Consider the following 19,558-nt stretch of genomic DNA (forward strand, 5'->3'; position numbering starts at 1 on the left):
GACACTCAGCCATAATCACATGGCTGGGCACCTTCTGACCTCTGAGTGAGCGTCTGGTGGTAGCAGCAGCATGGGGTGAGTGAACAAGAGGTGTTTTAAACAGCCATGCAGCACTGGAATGGAGGGTTCTGGATCTTCCAGATAGAACTGGAGCAAACGGTAAGTTTTAAAATCTATTACAAAGGGGCTATACCTAAGTTCTGGTGCTGAACAGGCTGGATGTCATCCAATCTGTTTGTAGAACTAGGGTTTGGGCTGTGCGTTGTCCCGTCTCCCTGCCAAGAGACAGGCTCTTTTAGTTGGCTTGTGTCAACAGGTGTCAGAGTTAGCACCCAGAATCCCAGACAATCAACCAGTCAGCTTGATTGATATAATCAACAGCACTTTATTGATAGATCCAGAATCAGACATGTGCCTCACTCAGCTTCTTAGCTGAGACTGACCACACCCTCCCAAAGACAAAGTAACAGAATCCCCAAAAGCCAAATCCCCTCCCAAGCAGAAACCCGCCAAGCGAAGCCCCTCCTGGTTCCCACAGAAGCGAAAGCACATTCCCAGCTCTGAGCGCTTGGAGAGCCAGGCCTTCAAGGCCACTAGATAAGACACCTGGCCCTGCTAAGCACTAACTATCACTATCTACTCTTCTACTGCAGCTAAAGCCCCATCATCCCCCAACTACTATACTGTACTACAAAACACTATCTGGTAGAATACTAACAGGATTCTAACAACAGGGCCTTCAAGGCCTAGTTCTGAAGACTCCTTATTTATTTGGGCCCTAGACCACTCTGGAGAGCAAGGCTCATTGGAGAAGTCATAATGGAAGGACCCTTCCAGGGTGGACAGCAGCCTAATTCAACATTTCTTGTGCTCTGTTTAATGAAGGAGGTACCTCAATCTGGGCAATGGGAGGGCTGAGCCTCCCTTTGGTATTTGCAAAGTGCTGACAGTGGCTGGAGACTCTATTTTTACTTGGTTGCCGGTGTTGTTAACTGCCCTCCAGTTGACCCTGACTCACAGCATCTCCAAGATCCCCTGTTCTCATCTGCTGTACTTGAGACCTGTAAATTCAGGCCCATGACCTCCCTAATTGAGTCTATCCATCTGGTGTGCGGGCTCCCTCCCTTTCTGTTGCCTTCTATCCCCCCTAACACTGTTGTCTTTTCTACTGAGTCATGCCTTCTCATTATGTGGTCAAAGTGTAACAGTCTCAGTTTTGTCACCTTGGTTTCTAGGGAGAGTTCAGGCTTGATCTGTTCTGGGACCCATTTGTTTGTCTTTTTGGCAATCCATAGTAGCCTCAGCACTCTTCTTCAGCACCACATCTCAAATGAATTGATTTTCTTCCAATCAGCTTTCTTCACTGTCCAGCTCTCACATCCACACATAGTGATGGATAATACAATGGATAGGATGATTCTAACTTTAGTGAGCAGTTGTACTTCTTTACACTTTAGGATCTCATCTCATTCTCTCATTGCTGCACTTCCCATTTTTAGTTGTCTTATTTCTTGACTGCAATCACCGTTCTTATCAATGTTTGATCTAAGGTACAGGAACTCTTTGGCTTGTTACAGACAGCCCAAATAAAGCTGCTTCGAGTCACAGTGGAGGTATGGTGTTTCAATGATGCATGCGTCCTAAGAGTCCAGAAGTTGCACCAAAGCCACGCTCCAGCCCTAAGGACTGGAGCATGACTTTGGTGTGGCTTCTGGACTCTTAGGACGTATGCATCATTGAAACACCATACCTCCACTGTGACTCGAAGCAGCTTTATTTGGGCTGTCTGTAACAGGCCTTTATTTCCATTTCCTCATTATTTAGGTAGAACTCACATTTATTTTCTAATAAAGTCCCCAGTAGTCATCAGTTTTGTTTTCTTTATGTTCAGCAGTAAGTCTGCATTTGTACTTTCTTCTTTTACCTTCTTTAATAATTGTTCCACGTCTGTGGTATTTTTGCTAATGACATGGTGTCATCCGCATATTTTAAATTGCCGATGTTCCTTTCTCCTATCTTCACTCCTCCTTCTTCTGAGTCTAAACCTGCTCTTCATATGATATTTTCTGCATACAACTTCAACAAGTAGGGTGACAGAATACAGCTTTGCCTGATCCCCTTGACAACAGGGAACCATTCTGTTTTTTCCTGATCTGTTCTAATAGTAGCCTCTTGTCCAAAATACAGATTTCTCATTAGGACTATGCAGTGTAGGCTTGGAGAAAGACATTATTTCTCCTGATGCTCTCCCTTTTAATACAGGGTGCATTTTTAACCTGCAGAATATGGAACAGTGAAAAACGAACTCATACTTCAATTTTCTACACGTTCCTGGTTTGCTCACCGGACAGGAGATTGGGTATTTGCAAGTCTTCTTCAAAACTACAAATGATTTCATATATTTCACTCATTTCTTTGTTGTGTCCCATGGGTTATTAAGACTGTAAGAAACAGGGTTTTGGGTTTCTTTTTATTATTTAGAAAAAGATGGTGGTGCATTTCAACTCTATTTTGCATTCATGAACCATTTCTCAAGTGAACATTCACTTAGAACCAAACTACTTAAAAACTTCAATATCATGACTCAGCCATTTCTTTCTAATTAGGGGGTTCAAGACAAATGATTTTATTTGGCATTTGCAAACTCATTACTAGTAAGACAGTGCTTACATTTTCTAGTTTGAAAACTTTTTTTTAACGTAGGAAGGATAGAGCCATACATCCTCCAGCATAATCACTGCATTATTTAAATTAATGCATGTTTATGACGTGTCTTTTCCACTGCTTGAGGCAGTTTACAACGTGGTTTAAAACTGAACCAACACAATTTTAAAATGCATTAAGAACCAAAACGATAAGTCACAATTGGTTAGAACAGTAGGGGAACGACAAAAAGAAGAAAGCAGAAACAGATGCTTTAAGTACACTTTTGAGATCCAAAGCGTACAAAACTGCAACAAGGAATTTGTTTCTTGGGAACCACATTTTTAAAAAACATTGAACTGCTATCATTTTGTTGTCTTTCTTTACTGTAGAGAAAAAATTAGTACTGAAATGGAAGGTCTTTGACATGTCTGTTTGATAGACATTTGTTTGACACAAACAAGCTGAAGGTTTGTGGGTTCATCTATTCAGGGAATGGTGTGGTGTGTTCAGCAATACGGATGGCATTTATCTTTCAATGAACAGAGATGGCCTTTGACCATGCAAATGATTTAGCCTACAATACTCATAGTAGTCCAATACACCTCGATGTTTTTCAAATTCTGCCCTAAATATCAGATTTTCAGTCTAGGTGTTCTCCTAGATTCAGTTTTGTCACTGAAGCCACAGGTACCTCTGTAGCAAAAGGAGTAAAAGAAGTCCCTAGACCAGATTGGTAAACCAGTCATGACTTAACCAAACTATCTGATGATGGTGATAATGGGTTGAAGCAGACAGCCTGGAAGGTCAGGGAAGGACTGCAACAACCTCATGGCCCATTCCTGAAGCGGGCTGCCACTGCGATCCCAAACAGGCTGCTAGCAGAAGCAGATTTAATCCGCTCCTTTGTGGGCTGGCTCTTGCCACTTCGACACTGCTTCTGGCTTCTTTGGGAGCATGCATCATGTAAATACCACGCTCCCAAAGTGGCCAATACTGTTTTATTTATCAGTTTCAGGCCAATATAACATAAAATACACATTTACTGATCAGTTTGACTGAGCAAGTCTACTCTCAACTGAGTTCATCTTGTTCCCAAATAACGGAACTCTTGACTGTGGTCTTCTTCTTTTTATTCAGCTTTCTTGAAGCCTACATGCTAAAGATGATCCTTTAAAAACAACTCCTTCTTTTAAACCAGTCAAATTCTGATTTAAAGTTTATACATGCTGAAGAATACATCCAGTTTATAAATTCTTAGCATTTGAAGGAACATGCTTCATGATTTCCTATTCATCCCATTTTGTAACATATGTGTTTATACACACACCCATCCAAGATAGTATGATAGGGCTGATGTGTAAGCTGCCTAGCTTTTATTTTAAGACTATTTGATTAAACTTTGGTCTCAAAATCTAATAAATATCACAGAATGGATATCTTACTATTTTGTGTTAAAATTACTATATTCATCATTTCAGTATCATCCTTTCCTCATCTCCCCTTCAAAAAGATGTTGCATTATGAAGGATAGAACAGAAGCAACAAACTGAGTTTTACATGGCAGTTTTTGGCTAAGAATTCTGACCATGGACCCCTAAACTGCCAATTCCAGTATTCTATAAGACATTGAATAAAATATAACAAAATTATTGTTCTTATATAAAAGTTTGTGTGTACCTGAGCAGAAAACAGGCAAATTGTTAAGAACTTTGGGAGGGCAACTACAAAGGTTATTTTTTTAAAAAAAAGATCCCAGAGGACAGCATGATGATAGAGAAAACTATGAGTGAAAATGCAAAGGCTATGAAGGTATCTGGCAGCAAATTTTTTTACTGCTATTACTATGGCTGAGTCTACACTGAAGAAAAGAAACCAGCCTCGCATCACACTTTTCTGGTCCACACTGACCCTGCAACAACCTTGTTAATGCCATACGCAGAGACAGCAAGATGACATCTGCCCAATGTGACATCCCACATTTCCATCTGATGAACTCACTTTGGTGCAAGGGGACTGTCCACAGGAACTCTCCTTTGCATTATTTTCAGGTACATGGTTATGTCTGCTCTCCTTGTGTTCCCCCCTCCCCTTCCTAGTATGCATCAACTTATCACTGAATAGCTTATCAACCAATTCCATGAGAATGTCCCAAATATCATATGAACTGATTGCAGCGACTATAAGGTGGGTATGGATTTTTTAAAGTATGTAGACAAGCCATGTAATATCCTGCCTTTCCTCCAATGAGCTCAAGGACTCAAGGTAGCCTTACACCAACTGATTTTCACTGTAGTTTATATATACAATGATTTTATTGTTTATGTTAACTTCTGTATATTTTACTTCAGTATATGACTTCAGTATTTTTAATATATATATATATATATATATATATATATATATAATTCTGCGGTCACAGAACCAACAAAACTTATAAAAACAGTTACAAACATTTAAAATTTACAAAACATACCTTAACAACCAAATTAATTTTATGGAACAGGGGAAAGAATTGACATGTGCATTCTTTGTGCAGAAAAGAGAACCATAGCCACTGTGATGGACTTGTTTGTATCCTGTACAAAGTGTTTTTTAAGTGCCAACCCGAAGTCCTGCCAGGAAAATTACTCATTACAGATCAAGGACTTTGGTACGCTCATCCCTATAGAAGTTACATGTAATGGATTCAATTTCTTCTTCATCACAGGGGCATAGTTTATTCTCATATGCCACACCATGATAGCACCCATCTAAAACTGCAGGCGGTAGGCCATTAAATCTGGCTCTCGAAAAACCTGCCGTTATTTTAGAATAGTCAGATTTTCCAAATATCTAGCACTTTGGGGAAATTCAAAATTCAAGGCAAAAAGCAGAGCAGGTTTTACTGGCGTTTGATAAGAAATATTGAAGATCTATGTCCTTAATCTAATTTTCTAAAATAAAATTTAAAAATGGGCATAAAGAAACTTCACAGACAGACTTAATGACTGCAATTCAGTAAAAAAAAGTTTTAAACCAAGAATTAGTATAAACATATTTCTGTAGAAGGTCTACATAACCTGCAGAAGTATTTGAATATACCACTTTGGTCCAATATCTGAAAGTGTATAGCCAGGCCATGCTTTCCAATGATGCATTGCCTACCTCAAGTCTTAAAGCTGCTGCAGAAGCACATCTTGGCATCCCAAGAATAGCTCTTAAAAAATTGAGAGAACCTTCTCAGTATTTGAATGGGATCCTTGAATCCAAATTGGGATTCCATACAGCAGCTGAGGCAAGATCCTGGACTTAATAACCTGGATGGCAGCAGGTATGAATTGACCCCCTCCTCCTTAGTGAAGAAAAAGCGAGAAATGGCCTTGATGGTATTCTGAGTTGCCTGTATAGCAGACCGTCTATGAGCAGCCTGAGAAGATTATAGTGGAATGGAACGTCTAGATATTTAAACTGTTTAACTTGGTTGATACATTGACCATTTAAAAAAAAATCTTTATTTTAAAAAATATATGTCTGAGAAACACAGCAGTAGTAATAACAGCAGTGATTATAAAGTTTTGACATCCTCTTGGATGGACATCTCAAGAGGAGCACTACTGGGCTCTGTACCATGTCCTGTGCTTGCCAGCCTTTTTTAGAAATGATATGGATAACGATGGGCATGTGGTGATTATTAGCTCTGCAGATGTTACAAAGCTGTGAGTGGTATCCAGCAATGGAGAAGACGAGATCAACATTCAAAAAGCATCTGGGCAGTCAGGAACATCAGGCCAAAATTAAAATGAAATTCAAAAGAAATAAAGTATTGCATTTAGATACTGAAAAATGGTGGAAGTATAGAGCAAGGAAACACCTTGCTGGGCAGCAGTATATTTAAAATGTATCTAGGGATCTTAGTGGATCAGAAACTTGATATAAGCCAGCACCGTGATGCACTTACAAAAAACAAAATAAAATTGCATACATATAATGTCTATATCAGGGGAAGTAATGCTTCTCCTCTAATCTGTATTAGAATAGAGGCTGCACGGTGGTGGTGGGCAAGTGCCTACTTCTGGGTGCCACATTTGAAAGCACATACAGAACAGAACAGAAAAGATATGCAAGTTAAAATTTGGGAGCTCCATTTTCTTAACCTGAGATTCCAAACAAGTCCCTTAGAGAGGAGGAGGTACTGTCATGAAAATAAATAATGAAGCAACCTATTCCTGCTCACAGTCAATCCATTCGCCATATACCAAACTGTCAAATGAATCTTTGTTCAATGCCTCTTTTTGAAAAAAAATAATATCTATGGCTAAACTTCAATTTTCTATTTTAAAAACAGTAACAAAATAAAGAACAATACACCAGTCTTTCTGATAATGCTGTTTTTCATACTTTTTAATAACCATCTACTTACAATATCCTGTTGTTATTTTTCAGTGCATAGTGAACTCTTGTTTATCTTCTACTGTACTAGTAAAATTGTATGTAATCATTACAAAATCAATGTTCAAAAATAGAGCCGTGTAGATATAGCCTGAAGAATCAGATTGTATTGAAGTATGTGTGGTGAGTAAGGAAACCATTGTCTTTGTTCAATCCACTGCTGAAGGATTGTAGTTTGTGGATGAATTTGAATTCTGTTGTTTCATGGCCACATAGTGCAAAAAAGTCACAAAAAACTCTGTTGTTTCCCTTTCCAGTCTTCCTTTGTAGTTCTTTTGTTCAATGACTGCTGTTCTTAGATGGAATGCCCAGGAAGACTGAAATCTTCTACCACCAATTTTTGTGTATTCCCATTCCTAATGTCTAATTTATGTCCATTTATTCTCTGACACAGGGACTGACCTGTTTACTCAACATGGAGTGCTGAAGGGCATTGTTGACACCGTATGCCATAGATCATGGGTAGGCAACCTGCGGCCCACAGGCCAGATGCGGCCCGGCGAGGCCTTGGGACCGGCCCCAGCCTGGTCCTGCCGCCGATTGCCGCCGGGGCCTTTGAGGGGCAACTGTCTATAGAAGCCTCAGAAACATGCATTTATATTAACATTTTTTAAAAAATCAGCAAATTTTTTCGCGTGTCCTCCATTTTTTTAAAAAAAGTGTCTTCCATTTGAAAATTTTGTCCTACATTTGTCCTGGTTTATTTATATATTTAATTTTAAAAAAAAATTTATTTATTTATTTATTTTTTGGCTTCGGCCCCCCAGTTGTCTGAGGGACAGCAACCCGGCCCCCGGCTCAAAAAGATTGCCTACCCCTGCCATAGATCACATTGGAGGATGAGCATGTGAAGGCCCCCCTAATATTTTGGGTTATGCTATTAGGTCTGGTGATGACGTTACCTGGATAAATGTGTGGGCAGAGTTGGCATCTTGGTTTGTGATAGGCTTAGTATCTGTGTTGCCATTTGTGTCGTGTGTTGTCCTGTAGGTGACTACCTGTTTGAGGTTTGGAGGCTGTCTGTGGGCGAGTAAAGGTCTGCCACCAAGAGCCCTTGAAAGAGTGGCATTATTGTTCAGATGATGCACCTGAGTGGTCCCAGTTGGGAGCTGTATGTGACCACTAGTGGGGTTCTGTCATTTTCCTTCTTCAGTTTGTTCTGTAATAGATCAGTCCAGGGTACAAGTCTTGCCTTGTTTATTTGTTTTTTCACTTCATGTGGTGGGTACTGTAGTTTGAGGAATGCTTGTTGTACAACCCTTTCTGTACAATAATGCCACTCTTTCAAAGGCTCTGGGTGGCAGAACTTTACTTGCCTACAGATAGCTTCCACTCTCGCTGCTTTCAGGAAGGGCAAATTGTGGATGCTTGAATCTGTGTTTTAAAAAATCCATGGATAAGGAGGGCCAATTGTATATACCCAAAAATGTCTGCCTAGATTTGAGAACTAGAGCTGTTCCAGAAAGGAGGCAAGTAAGGAAGTGGGAGTGTATTTTATTCCACCAATTCCACTGATTCAAAATTTAAGTTATTTTCAAAAGGTGATTTTGATTCTCTAATGTTTGTATTTTAATAGCCAGAAATTCTATTGCCTTGGGTCAGTGATCTCAGTGATAGTTCCACTGGTATTCACAGAGTGCTCATTATCAAGTGTATTTGAATCTGTGTTTTATTACATGGTTGAATTGGAATGAATCATAAATTGAAGTAAGGAAGGCCAAAACCTCTCTCTTTTGACCACTGATACATTGAATTTCTGCTAATGTTTGGTATCTTCCTTTTATTATAAAGATTTCCACAAAGGCCATTTAAATTACAGTTAGGTTTTTTAAAGGGGGGGATGTGGTTAAGATATCAGGAGATCAGAAGTTTGACAGTTTCAGGCCTGAGTGCTGCATGATGGGGTGAGCTCCTGTCACTAGTCAGCTTTTGTCAACCTAGCCGATCGAAAGCATGCAAATACAAATAGATAGATAGGTAGCACTTTGGTGGGAAGGCATTAGGTGCAGTCATGCTGGCCACATGGCCACCGGATTAATCTTTGGTCAATGCTGGCTCTTCGGCTTAGTAACAGAGATGAACAGTGCTACCTATAGTCAGTTATGACTAGGCATTCATGTCAAGGGACTACCTTTACCTTTACCTTAACTTAAAAAACAACAACACATATCAACAAGCACCATAAAGAAATGAACAAATTTGGAACGTGCTTTGACAGTTCTCATGACTGCACTATTGTCAATCACAATGGCACTAGAAAGTACAGCTAGGGGCACCGCTTTCCAAGGAACAACAGTACCACTCTTACTCCAACTGCTTCAGAGGATACTTCCATCTCCCACTCTTTAAGCCATCATGACAGCTACTGGTATAAGCAACAAACCTAGGTGGGTCAACTCCCAGATCAAATCACAAATCAATATGCCTTTTAGTGGCCAGTATTTTTTTTTAAATTATTGATTCTCCCTACGTCTTGAAGAAGAAATTTCTCACTACAGGGTTAATAACACCACACTCTCCAGTGTATTTGAATCTGGTTCTTGCAAGTCAACCTATGCCTTGCCTGCATTGGCCAAAAGGCCCATTTCCCCCCGTTCTGGCATCATTCTGTAAAGATAACGCATGGCCCAAACGTTCTGGTGGGGGCGGTCCAGATGACGTCTGGCACATCTCACACCACAATAAGGTTAATATGAACTAAAAAAACCCTTACCTGCTTCTCTTGATCTTCTGGCAAGATCAGTAACCTTCTGTTTCTCCACTGCAATCACTGTCTGCATGGGTAACCCACTGGGCTGACAGGCATGTCCACTACACTTGTGCAGGTCATTCATTTTGAGATCAGACTGAGCTGCCCAGAATGTCACTGTCCCTGGGAGCCTTGTTCTGACCTCAGAAGCAAGTGACCTATGGCTGTGGTGGACATGCCAGGTATTCCAGAAGGAAGCCCATTCAGACAGCTGCCGTGGTGCAGAAATAGACGTCAAGGTAACTGGTTGAATTGGGCAGCTGTGGAGCCATGATATTCCTGGCTGCCCCTGGAGAATCCTGGCCAGTCCAGACAGGGCCTCAGAGTGCCCTTTTATATTTACCAGACAATTAAAACCTCTCTACTCAGATCCCAGAACCATGTGATGAAATTACCAATCATTCCACTAATACTAGTGGATGAAATCACCAATCATTCCTCTAATGCTCCTTACTGTCATTTGGGATTGCCTGAAAAGGAGTCATCCCTGATCATTACATCATTTATCTGGCAAGCTAAAAATCATAGCACTCAGGAGATAGAATGACTGCTTTTTAAATTTTCTTTTAAAAAACATGCATTGAAGTGACCTTCTGAGCAAATACATCCGATTGCTTGGGCATGTTTTCTTCATTTAACACAATCCTTATCGGGAGGGGGGGGGAGGGAGGATAGCTCGACAAGAGGCAAACGTTGCCAGACGTAGCTAGAAAAAAGAATCCTCTATATTCTGATACAGCTGTGTGACCTAATTCTGAAGTGGCAGCATCTGAACATGAATGTTCTACTATCTAGCTACTGGATTGGATACCCCGGAGGCCTTGGGTGTAGTGTAAAGCAGCGCTCTCTGGGCAGCAAGTTGCAAAAAGTATGAAACTATGCCACACACACCCCACACTGGGAAGGTCCCCCCTAAGGGAGAGTGTTTTCAGATTTGGAGAACAGCTCACTTGATTTTCCTTTAGTTCCCAGTTGTGAAAATGATTTTGGCATATTGGTGCATCTCAGCTAAAACAATTGCTGGGACACTTTCCCAGAGATGCACTGGGTTTATAATTCATGAGCAGTTGCTAGTGCAGAAGCTGTCAGACAAGTGGATGCCAAAATGTTTGAATGCGGACCAGAAACAAAATCAAGTGGATGGTTCCAAATTGATTTTGCAACATTTTAAGTGCTCTAGTGATCATTATTTTGGAATGAATCATAACTCTTAATGAAACTTGTTACATCACTATGATCTGGAGGACAAACAGGTCAGCAGGAAAGGTCATGGCCACACTGGGAGGGGGGTTGTTAAGGAGATATTTGGATGATTTCATAAGGGCCAACCAGTTAATGCAGAATACTGCTCTAACTTGCTGTGCTGATCACAGAAACACTGAAGGAAAAGTATCAAGGGAAGCTGCAGAAGATGTTCTCTTTATGAGGACAAGGCACCTGCTCACAGGGCTGACAAGACAATGGATGTTTTGAAGGATTTGGGGTTTAATGCATGCAGACTCCACCCTACTCAACAGATTTTGTTCCATCTATTTCCTGTTTCCAAACCTTAACAAGAGTTTGAAAGGAAGGAAATTTTCAAATGTTCCAGAGATGATAGCAATAGCGAGTAGTATTTCAGTGACTAGACATCAGATACTACTTGAGAAATGATGTGCCAAGTGTATTGAACTTTGGAAGAATTTGTGGAATAGCATGTATATTTCAGGGCTCTTGTTCATTCCCTCCTTGATCAGGCTAAGAACCTTTCAGCACCTCCTTATAAACTGCTTACTGTGCATAGACTGTCTGTTTGTTCAAAATATATGAACTGGTGAAATAGAAGAACCTGCTTTTGGAGATGTAAGTACAGTTGGCCCCTGTATTATATGTTTTTAATGCCAGATTCAACTATCTATGGCTTGGAATTTATATTATAAATATTTCCAAGCCATAGATAGTTGAATCGTGCATATTTATTTATATTATTAATTATATTTTAATATATTATATTATATAAATTTCCCAAAAGCAAATCTTGATTTTGCCTTTTTATATAGAGGACACTACTTTACAACTAGGGTTGCCATATCCCGCCAGGGGGCGGGACAATCCGGTTTGGGAGGGGCCCCCCGGTCCCGGTCCGGGTTGGCGCCCAAACCGGGACGGCCCCGCCCACCGCGGCACCTCAGCCCCCGCGGCGGCTCCAGGCCTTGCTGAGGCCTGGGAAGGCTCTCCGCAGTTGGAGCTCCAGCCGCGGAGACGCTCCTTCCCGGGCCCCAGCAAGGCCTTCGAGGCGTCTCCGCGGTCGGAGCTCCGGCCGCGGGGTCCTCAAGGCCTCCGCGAGGCCAGGGAGGAGGAGGAGGCCGCTTCCCATGCGGCGATGCCGCGATGGGGGCGGGCCCCCGCCTCCTTCCCGGCCTGGGAGCCGGCCGAGGCTTCTTCCCAGGCCAGGAGGAGGAGCAGGCCGCTTCCCACCGCGGCGATCGGTTTTTAAAAAGCACAACCAACACACAAAATGATAACCTGGACAGCCTTCTTGTTGAGGAAGGATACATAGAAGGGACAAACACATGGGGATAGGAAAATTGAGGAGAATGCTAAACCTGTACAATCATGCATGCAACAACTGCCCTCCCCTGCTATTTTTATATTATGCTAGCTATTTTGATTTTCCCATAGTGCATCTCAAAATGAAACAGAGAGAAAAACTAGTGGCCATTATCCCATGGGTACTCACAATTCAATACTCACATGAAATGCATCTGTGGCCTTGGTGCATGCATACATGTGTGTGTGTGTGCGCGCGCGCACGTGCACGCACATGCACACACATTCTACTACCTCCCCCACTCTCGTTACTCCCATGAACAGTACTGATCATGCTCCCTGAGAGACCTTGAAGTAGATTGGACCCAACTGCCCCATCACATACATTTTCAAGAAGAAACTCAAATGTACAGACTGGTCATTAAGGCCAGCCTAGGGGCGGAGTTGGGGCATGGCATCTATACGATGCATGCCCCAACTCCACCCCCAGGCCAGCATGATATCACACACATCACATAGCAGGCGGTGTCATAGTGCTCCTCTGGCACTGCATCTATATGATGCAGCGCCAAAGCAGCGCCGACAAAACATGGCGCTGCGACCTTTCTGGGACACAAAAAGGAGCTGCTTTTTGTGTTTCCTTTTTATGCCGAGGAAAGGCGAGATCAGAGCTGTGGCATGTAGTTGCCGCAGCCCCTATCCACAGTTAAAAGGAGAGGCTGTGGGCTTCCCATTAGGGGCAGTCTGTACAACCCCTAACGTACAGTGAGTACTGGCTGCTCCCTTTTATCTGACTCAACAAAGTTTCTGCCAGGCCCATAGGCAGAAGGGGCCTCCCTCCATTCCAACTGCCACTGCCCTGGCCTTGGAGGGAGAGAAGAATAGACAGTATCTTCTGGACTTGATCCCCTTTACTAAACAGGTATGGAGATACTCTTGAACACTGTCAATTGCTTCCGTTGGTGCAACATTCAGAATAAAAGATACTATCTGGCACATGCTACTGATATCATGCCACTTTTCCACTCTCACTGCTTTCAGGAAGGTCAAACCTTTGGAGGTCTTTAAGCAGAGGCTGGATGGCCATCTGTCGGGTATGCTTTGACTGAGATTTCCTGCATGGCAGGGGGTTGGACTGGATGGCCCTTGTGGTCTCTTCCAACTCTACGATTCTATGATTCCTTACTCTGACTTTTAAACTGTTTTGATATTTATTGATTATTTTTATCCTTTTAATGGTTTATAATTTTTAGTTTTTTAAAATTATGCCAGCTACCTTTTGTGCTATTATAAAAATATTAAATATATTAAAATTATTAAACATATAAAACAATTACAATATACAAACAAAAGATTTTTTATAAAACACAGACTTTCACTCTGAACAACAACAAATCTAATGGGTCATAATATCCATCGCACATGTGGCCACATACAATAAACAGTGAAGATGTCTGCCATTCATACTAGACAAAATAAAAAACAAAAGCAATAGTACTGTAGTACCATACTGACATAACAAACAATTATCTTTAAATACTGTTCATACTTAGCATAATCAACCAGTTATCACTCATGTCAATATATTACAATATCTTAGTACTTATATACGGTACAATCTAATATAGAATTTATATTTTTCCTCCATATACTGTATTCCAAAAGAAATTTCCAGTTACCAAGAAAGAAATGCTTTCTCTAACAATCTCTTCTCTGTAATTAATATATTATGTTAATTTTTTTCAAGGCTGCTTTAAGGCTGAGAGAGTGTGACTTGCCCAAGGTCACCAAGTGGATTTCCATGGCTAAGTAGGAGTTCAAATCCTGGTCTCCAGACTACAGTCCAGCACTGAAGCCACTACCCATGCTGGTTAAGCCTCTGTCAATGATTAGTAAACAAACAAACAAACAAACAAACAATAGTACCCCTAAGTTTTTGCCAAAGTATTTTAGGTACAGAGGTACTTGAAATCAAATAAGATTTCTTTAATAAAAAATGTAATCCACCCTTTGCAATATTTTCAAGATAATTATCCCTCTGCCAAATCGAGGCTGTTGCCTGCTATAAAGAAACCTGAACGTCTATTTCAGGAATTATTACACTTCGAATGAGACAAAAGTGCCAAGACCTCCTGGCACTACCAAGATAGGTCTTCAGAGTCATTGTTTGTTCAGTGATGTGAGAAACACATTGCTGTCCTGTGAATAAAATTTTCCCAGCAACAGAGCAATAGGGTGCGGGTGGGAGCACCTATGAAGTGGAAGCAACAAACGGCTCTGTTGCACCATAAAGACTAATAAATCAATTCTAGCATAAGCGTTCAGGACTACAGTGTACATAGTTTCAAGTTTCAGCATTTCTTTGGTTCCCTTCAATGCTGTTTATCTGACTGTAACTTGGTCTAGTATGGAATTGTCTTTTCATCATGAATTTTGGAATGCATGTTTTGATATCAGTGAAGGTACATTTGTATTTCCCTCACCCAACAAAACAGTACATGAATGGAGGGGAAAATCTGTTACCAGACAGAATGGGACCAATTCTGGAAATGTGCCACTGAGAGTTGCTCAGTCTGTGAAATAATTTTGTTTTCTAGCTGCTCTTGCCTCATGCATGTCTTGCTTGGCAAGCAGCAGGGCTAGGGCTGCTAAAACAAATAAGGAATGAGATGAAGTTTCAGAATCAGGTGCATGATTAAAGCAACTTGTGACTCTTAAACCAACAATACTGAATGGTTTGAATCTGGAGTTTTTGACCATAAAATAAACTACTGATGGTGGGTATTAAACAAGTAACTATGGCCTGTTACAGACTGTCAAAATAAAGCTGCTTCGGGTCTCTTTAGAGGTATTCTGTTTAAATGATGCATGCATCCTAAGAATCCGGAAGCTGCACCAAAGCCACACTCCAGTGCTTAGGAATGGAGTGTGGCTTTGGCGCGACCTCCGGACTCTTAGGACCCATGCATCATTTAAATAGCATAACTCCAAAGAGACCCAAAGCAGCTTTATTTTGGCAGTCTGTAACAGGCCAAAGAAACAAAATAAATCCTGGCATAATACTTTGTATGAACACAGTCACAGTAAAAATGTGATAATCCTATAAAGTCAGTTATACAGAAGACTACAAGATAAGTGGAATTATTGACTTTTTCCTTTAAAAAGAATACACAGGCACCATAAATTGATATTTAAACAATCACTGTTCAAAAAACAGTTCTCACAGATGTGCAAGAAATCATATCTAAATGAAATGCAACATGGATGCTATTACCATGAGTAGTGTGAGAGTCTAAAGGTCACTTAACATATTAAAACAATTTCTACAGAAGCAACCATGTGAGTCTGTAACAAGCCCTCTCCCCCAAAAAGATGCAGTAAGCAATATAAAGAATAGAAATAATAAAGAACATAAAAATAATAGGTGTATCATGGCATAAAAGTATATTCTAGTTCATTAAAAGAAGTGGATTCTAGTTCATAAAATGATTATACCATAAAAATACACTATGTTTTAACATCTAAACACAATTTGTGATAAATCTATACCTAAAAATCTAGTTTAAATGCCAAAGAAATGTTTATGGAAACGTATCTCATACAGGTATTCCCATCAGGGATCCTTACTTGACTTTAGTTAGCTGTCAACTGTATACCTGGTGGCAAAATTGGACTTGTTGCCAGTGGAATGGCACTATGGTTGTGCCAACTGCAACTCAAAGGCTGTATGTGTTTCACTTTATGTTATATCAAAGACAAAATGACCCACCAGAAGTCTTTAATCTTAACACCCTGAAAATGGAGAACAGTACTAAGAGTTGAGAACAATTTTCAGTTGTTTTATCCATGGTGGTAATGGTTAGTCATCCATCACAGAAAGTCGAATGTTGGAAGATGTTAATTCGACATAATAAATAAAACTATCTAGCTCCAATCTCTATTTTTTGGCATGCATTTGAACAAAACTTCATAAAGTGACTAATAGGGCGCCTTAAAAATCTGATCTACTGAGTTGTTGTTGTGTTGTGTGCCTTCACGTTGCTTCTGACTTATGGTGACCCTAAGGCGAACCTATCATGGGTTTTTCTGAGGCTGAGAGTGTGTGACTTGCCCAAGGTCACCCAATGCATAAATAAAGTACATACCATATATAAAACTAGTTACCCATCTCAAAGGCTTAAGAAGTCATTCATTCAAATAGTGACCGTCATATCTGAGATGGCATTCATCTGATCCTTTCTTAAAAAGTTATCTGGAAGTATTGAAATCATTATATTTAAGTTTGTTAAAAAGTTATAGACCTGAAGATGTTAATCATGGATATGAAACACTCAAAACCAAATAGGTTTGTGTTTGTATAGAAGTCTTTCAGTAAACATCCAGTGAAAACAATGAGGTAAAAGGGTTTAAATGGAGTTGGATTCTGCCCAGTAGTTGCAACTGCAGCACTGGGAATGCTGGAATGCACAGAACAAGTATTATAGATACTACTATATTACCCATTAAACTTTACTTGGGGCTGCTACAGTCAAAAGGCAACATTTACAAGGCACTTCTAAATTTCATATTTAGAGATTCCTGAGAGGCAGATTAATGACTCACAGACATAATTTTTTAAAACTCTGTATATTGGTTATTGATGGGTCAATTTAGAAAAAACCAGATACACAAAATAATTATCTGTCTGGAAACGTCATCCAGACCAGTCAAAACTAGGTTCTTGCTGTACAGCATTGATGGGAATCATACAACATTGGGTTTTGCAAGCCCTGGGCTACATCCTCTGACATTTATTTTGCTCTCTACTTAGAAGTGCCTTATAAATGTTGTCTTCTGTAGGGAGTGCTTACACAGAGGAAGATTCAGGTGTTGTTTGGCTAGATCTGGAAAGACGTCTATAGTCATGGCAGCTGTATACATAGTCACAGGTAACAAGTACAGTCTAGGTAACTTGTCACTGGCAAACTTGGGACTCTGCTCATCTCCCTGGTTGCTGTTGGCTCTGTTTTGGTTTTCAGATTAGACTCTGAAATGAGTCATGATCTTTTTATACTAGAGTAATTGAACATACAACAGATGTTTCATCGGACTCCCTGCATCACAGTTTACTAAAAATCACACCCAGATATTTTAATCTAGCAACATTTGCAAAAGAGAGCAGAGTTTGCACGGACCCTTGAACATAAGCCATATTGTCCATGTTTCCGGCCCCATTCCTCTTTTTCCATCACCCCCCTCCCCGATATTAGATTCATAACTCTAATCTGAACAACCAAGACTGTTGTGACTTCAACAGGAGGGAGAAACAACGCCCATGTTTTGGTTGTACTTTCAGTGCACAGCGCAATTGTGCCTCAAACTACCACACTTTCTAACAGGATTGCACAGAATCATTCCATCCCAACAGACTTGTGTTCCCAAAGCCAGATAAAAGCATCGCCGGAAATCTTTTTTCCAACCTCTTCTTTAACTATACCCTCCTCCCTCAACCTTATTATGGCCTTTCAGGTTTCAAAACAGAGGAGGAAAGGGCATCTTCCTGTTGATAACAAGAGGCGACACAACTTTGTGGGTCGCCGAGCGGGACCTGTTAGTTTGGGCTGAAAGTGGATGTTAGAAATCTGGCTAATTCGGACAGGAGACATATTGTTTCCTTTTGCACTGAAGTGGTTTCCATAAATTGATTCAGAATTTTGCCATTGTGGGAAGAACAACGGAGCTATTTAGGAAGGCTGCGTCTGCACTGGAGAAATAATGCGGTTTGACACCGCTTTAACTACACTGGCTCAAGGCTATGAAATTCTGGGAATGGTAGTGGAGCCACAACACACTACCATTCCCAGAATTTCATAGCCTTGAACCAGTGCAATTAAAGCGGTGTCAAACTGGACTATTTCTGCAATGTAGATGCCTGTTAACAGTTCTTAGCCAAGAACTCTCTTGAGAACTCCTTAAACTAGAAACTGGGGGGAAAGGAATTGAGGGAGAGCGCTTTCCTCAGCAGCGTTGCCAATTTTGTAGGGAATTCCCCAGAATCCGGAGAAATTAATTTCTTTCCGGGGATTTTGACTGAATATTCCAGTAAATATTGATTGGGGAATTCTGGGGGTTTTGGTAAACCATTCTGGGGCTTGTTGGCAACGCTGTGGTAACACAATCTTTGAGGCTTGTTGGCGACACTGTAATAATCTTGAGGCCCTTCTCCTTGTCCTCAAACCATGCTGCATCCACACTGCAGAAATAATCCAGATTCAATCACTTTCAGTGCCATGGCTCCCTCCTATGGATTCCTGGGATTTGTAGTTTGTTATGGCACCAGAGCTTGTTGACAGGGAAGACTAAATGTCTCACAAAACTACAGTTTCCAGAATTCCATAGTACTGAGCCATGGCATTTAAAGTGGTGCCAAACTGAGTTATTTCTGCAGTGTGGATGCAGACTATGAAAGAATGGTGCTCTCCTTCTCCAAGTGCAAAGTGAGGTGCTTTTGGAGAGCTGTGCCCCCTTTTCCCACAGAGCTGTTTCCAACACAAGAGAGAGGTCCCTTCTTCTCTCTCTGCCCAGCCCCTCCCTCCTTCCCTGCTTCAAAACAAAACCCAAACTCACCTTTCTCCCGCCAAAAACACAGAGGGGCTTTAGAAGAGGGAAGAGGAGGAGAGGGAAGGAGCCCAAACCAAGAAGAGAGTCGACAGAGCCAACGCAAGGCGATGGAAGAGGAAGGAAGGAAGCTGGGAAAGGGAGTGACTCCGGAGCGAAGTCTTGGTAAGAGCAGCAATTGGAAAAAAATTTAATAAAATAAGAATTAATAAAAATTAATATATATATATCTTTTCTTCCACCAGGTGTTTTGGTTCCCCAAAAGGAGGGACCCAAAGGCTGGCACTCTTCTGAAGGGATGGAAATTCCCAGGATTGGAGCAAAAAGAGGATGGAGGCAGCTGCTTTCCGAGGCTGCTGCTTCTGAGGCTGCTTTCCAGCTTGGAGGCGTCCTCCTCCTCCTCCTCCTCCTCGTCGTCTTTTTGGTCGGTCAACGAAGGAAGCGAGCGCCCTCCTGCGAGCCCCAGCCCCAGCCAGGCTAGGTCCTGCTCCTGGAAGGGCTGGGGAAGGAAGGAGGCGAGGCGCCAGGTAAGGGGCTCCCTCCTCTCGCCCTCTCCTGGCCCACAGAGAAACACTGGGGGATATTTGCCCATAGGGAGACATTGGAGAA

The 19,558-nt window shown here is 41.2% G+C and overlaps 1 protein-coding gene across 2 annotated transcripts in view; it reads right to left on the reverse strand.

Moving 5' to 3' along the window:
- The window catches only part of LOC121935044 (poly(rC)-binding protein 3-like), a 230,046-nt gene extending 210,884 nt beyond the window's left edge, over positions 1–19,162 (reverse strand). For both annotated transcript variants that reach the window (XM_042476090.1, XM_042476091.1), the window contains exon 1: positions 18,959–19,162. The gene's annotated coding sequence lies outside the window, so the exon portion shown is untranslated. The remainder of the gene's footprint in view (positions 1–18,958) is intronic.
- Between the last annotated feature and the right edge of the window lie 396 nt (positions 19,163–19,558).

Source organism: Sceloporus undulatus, chromosome 6, assembly GCF_019175285.1.
Source record: "Sceloporus undulatus isolate JIND9_A2432 ecotype Alabama chromosome 6, SceUnd_v1.1, whole genome shotgun sequence".
Classification (NCBI taxonomy): domain Eukaryota; kingdom Metazoa; phylum Chordata; class Lepidosauria; order Squamata; family Phrynosomatidae; genus Sceloporus; species Sceloporus undulatus.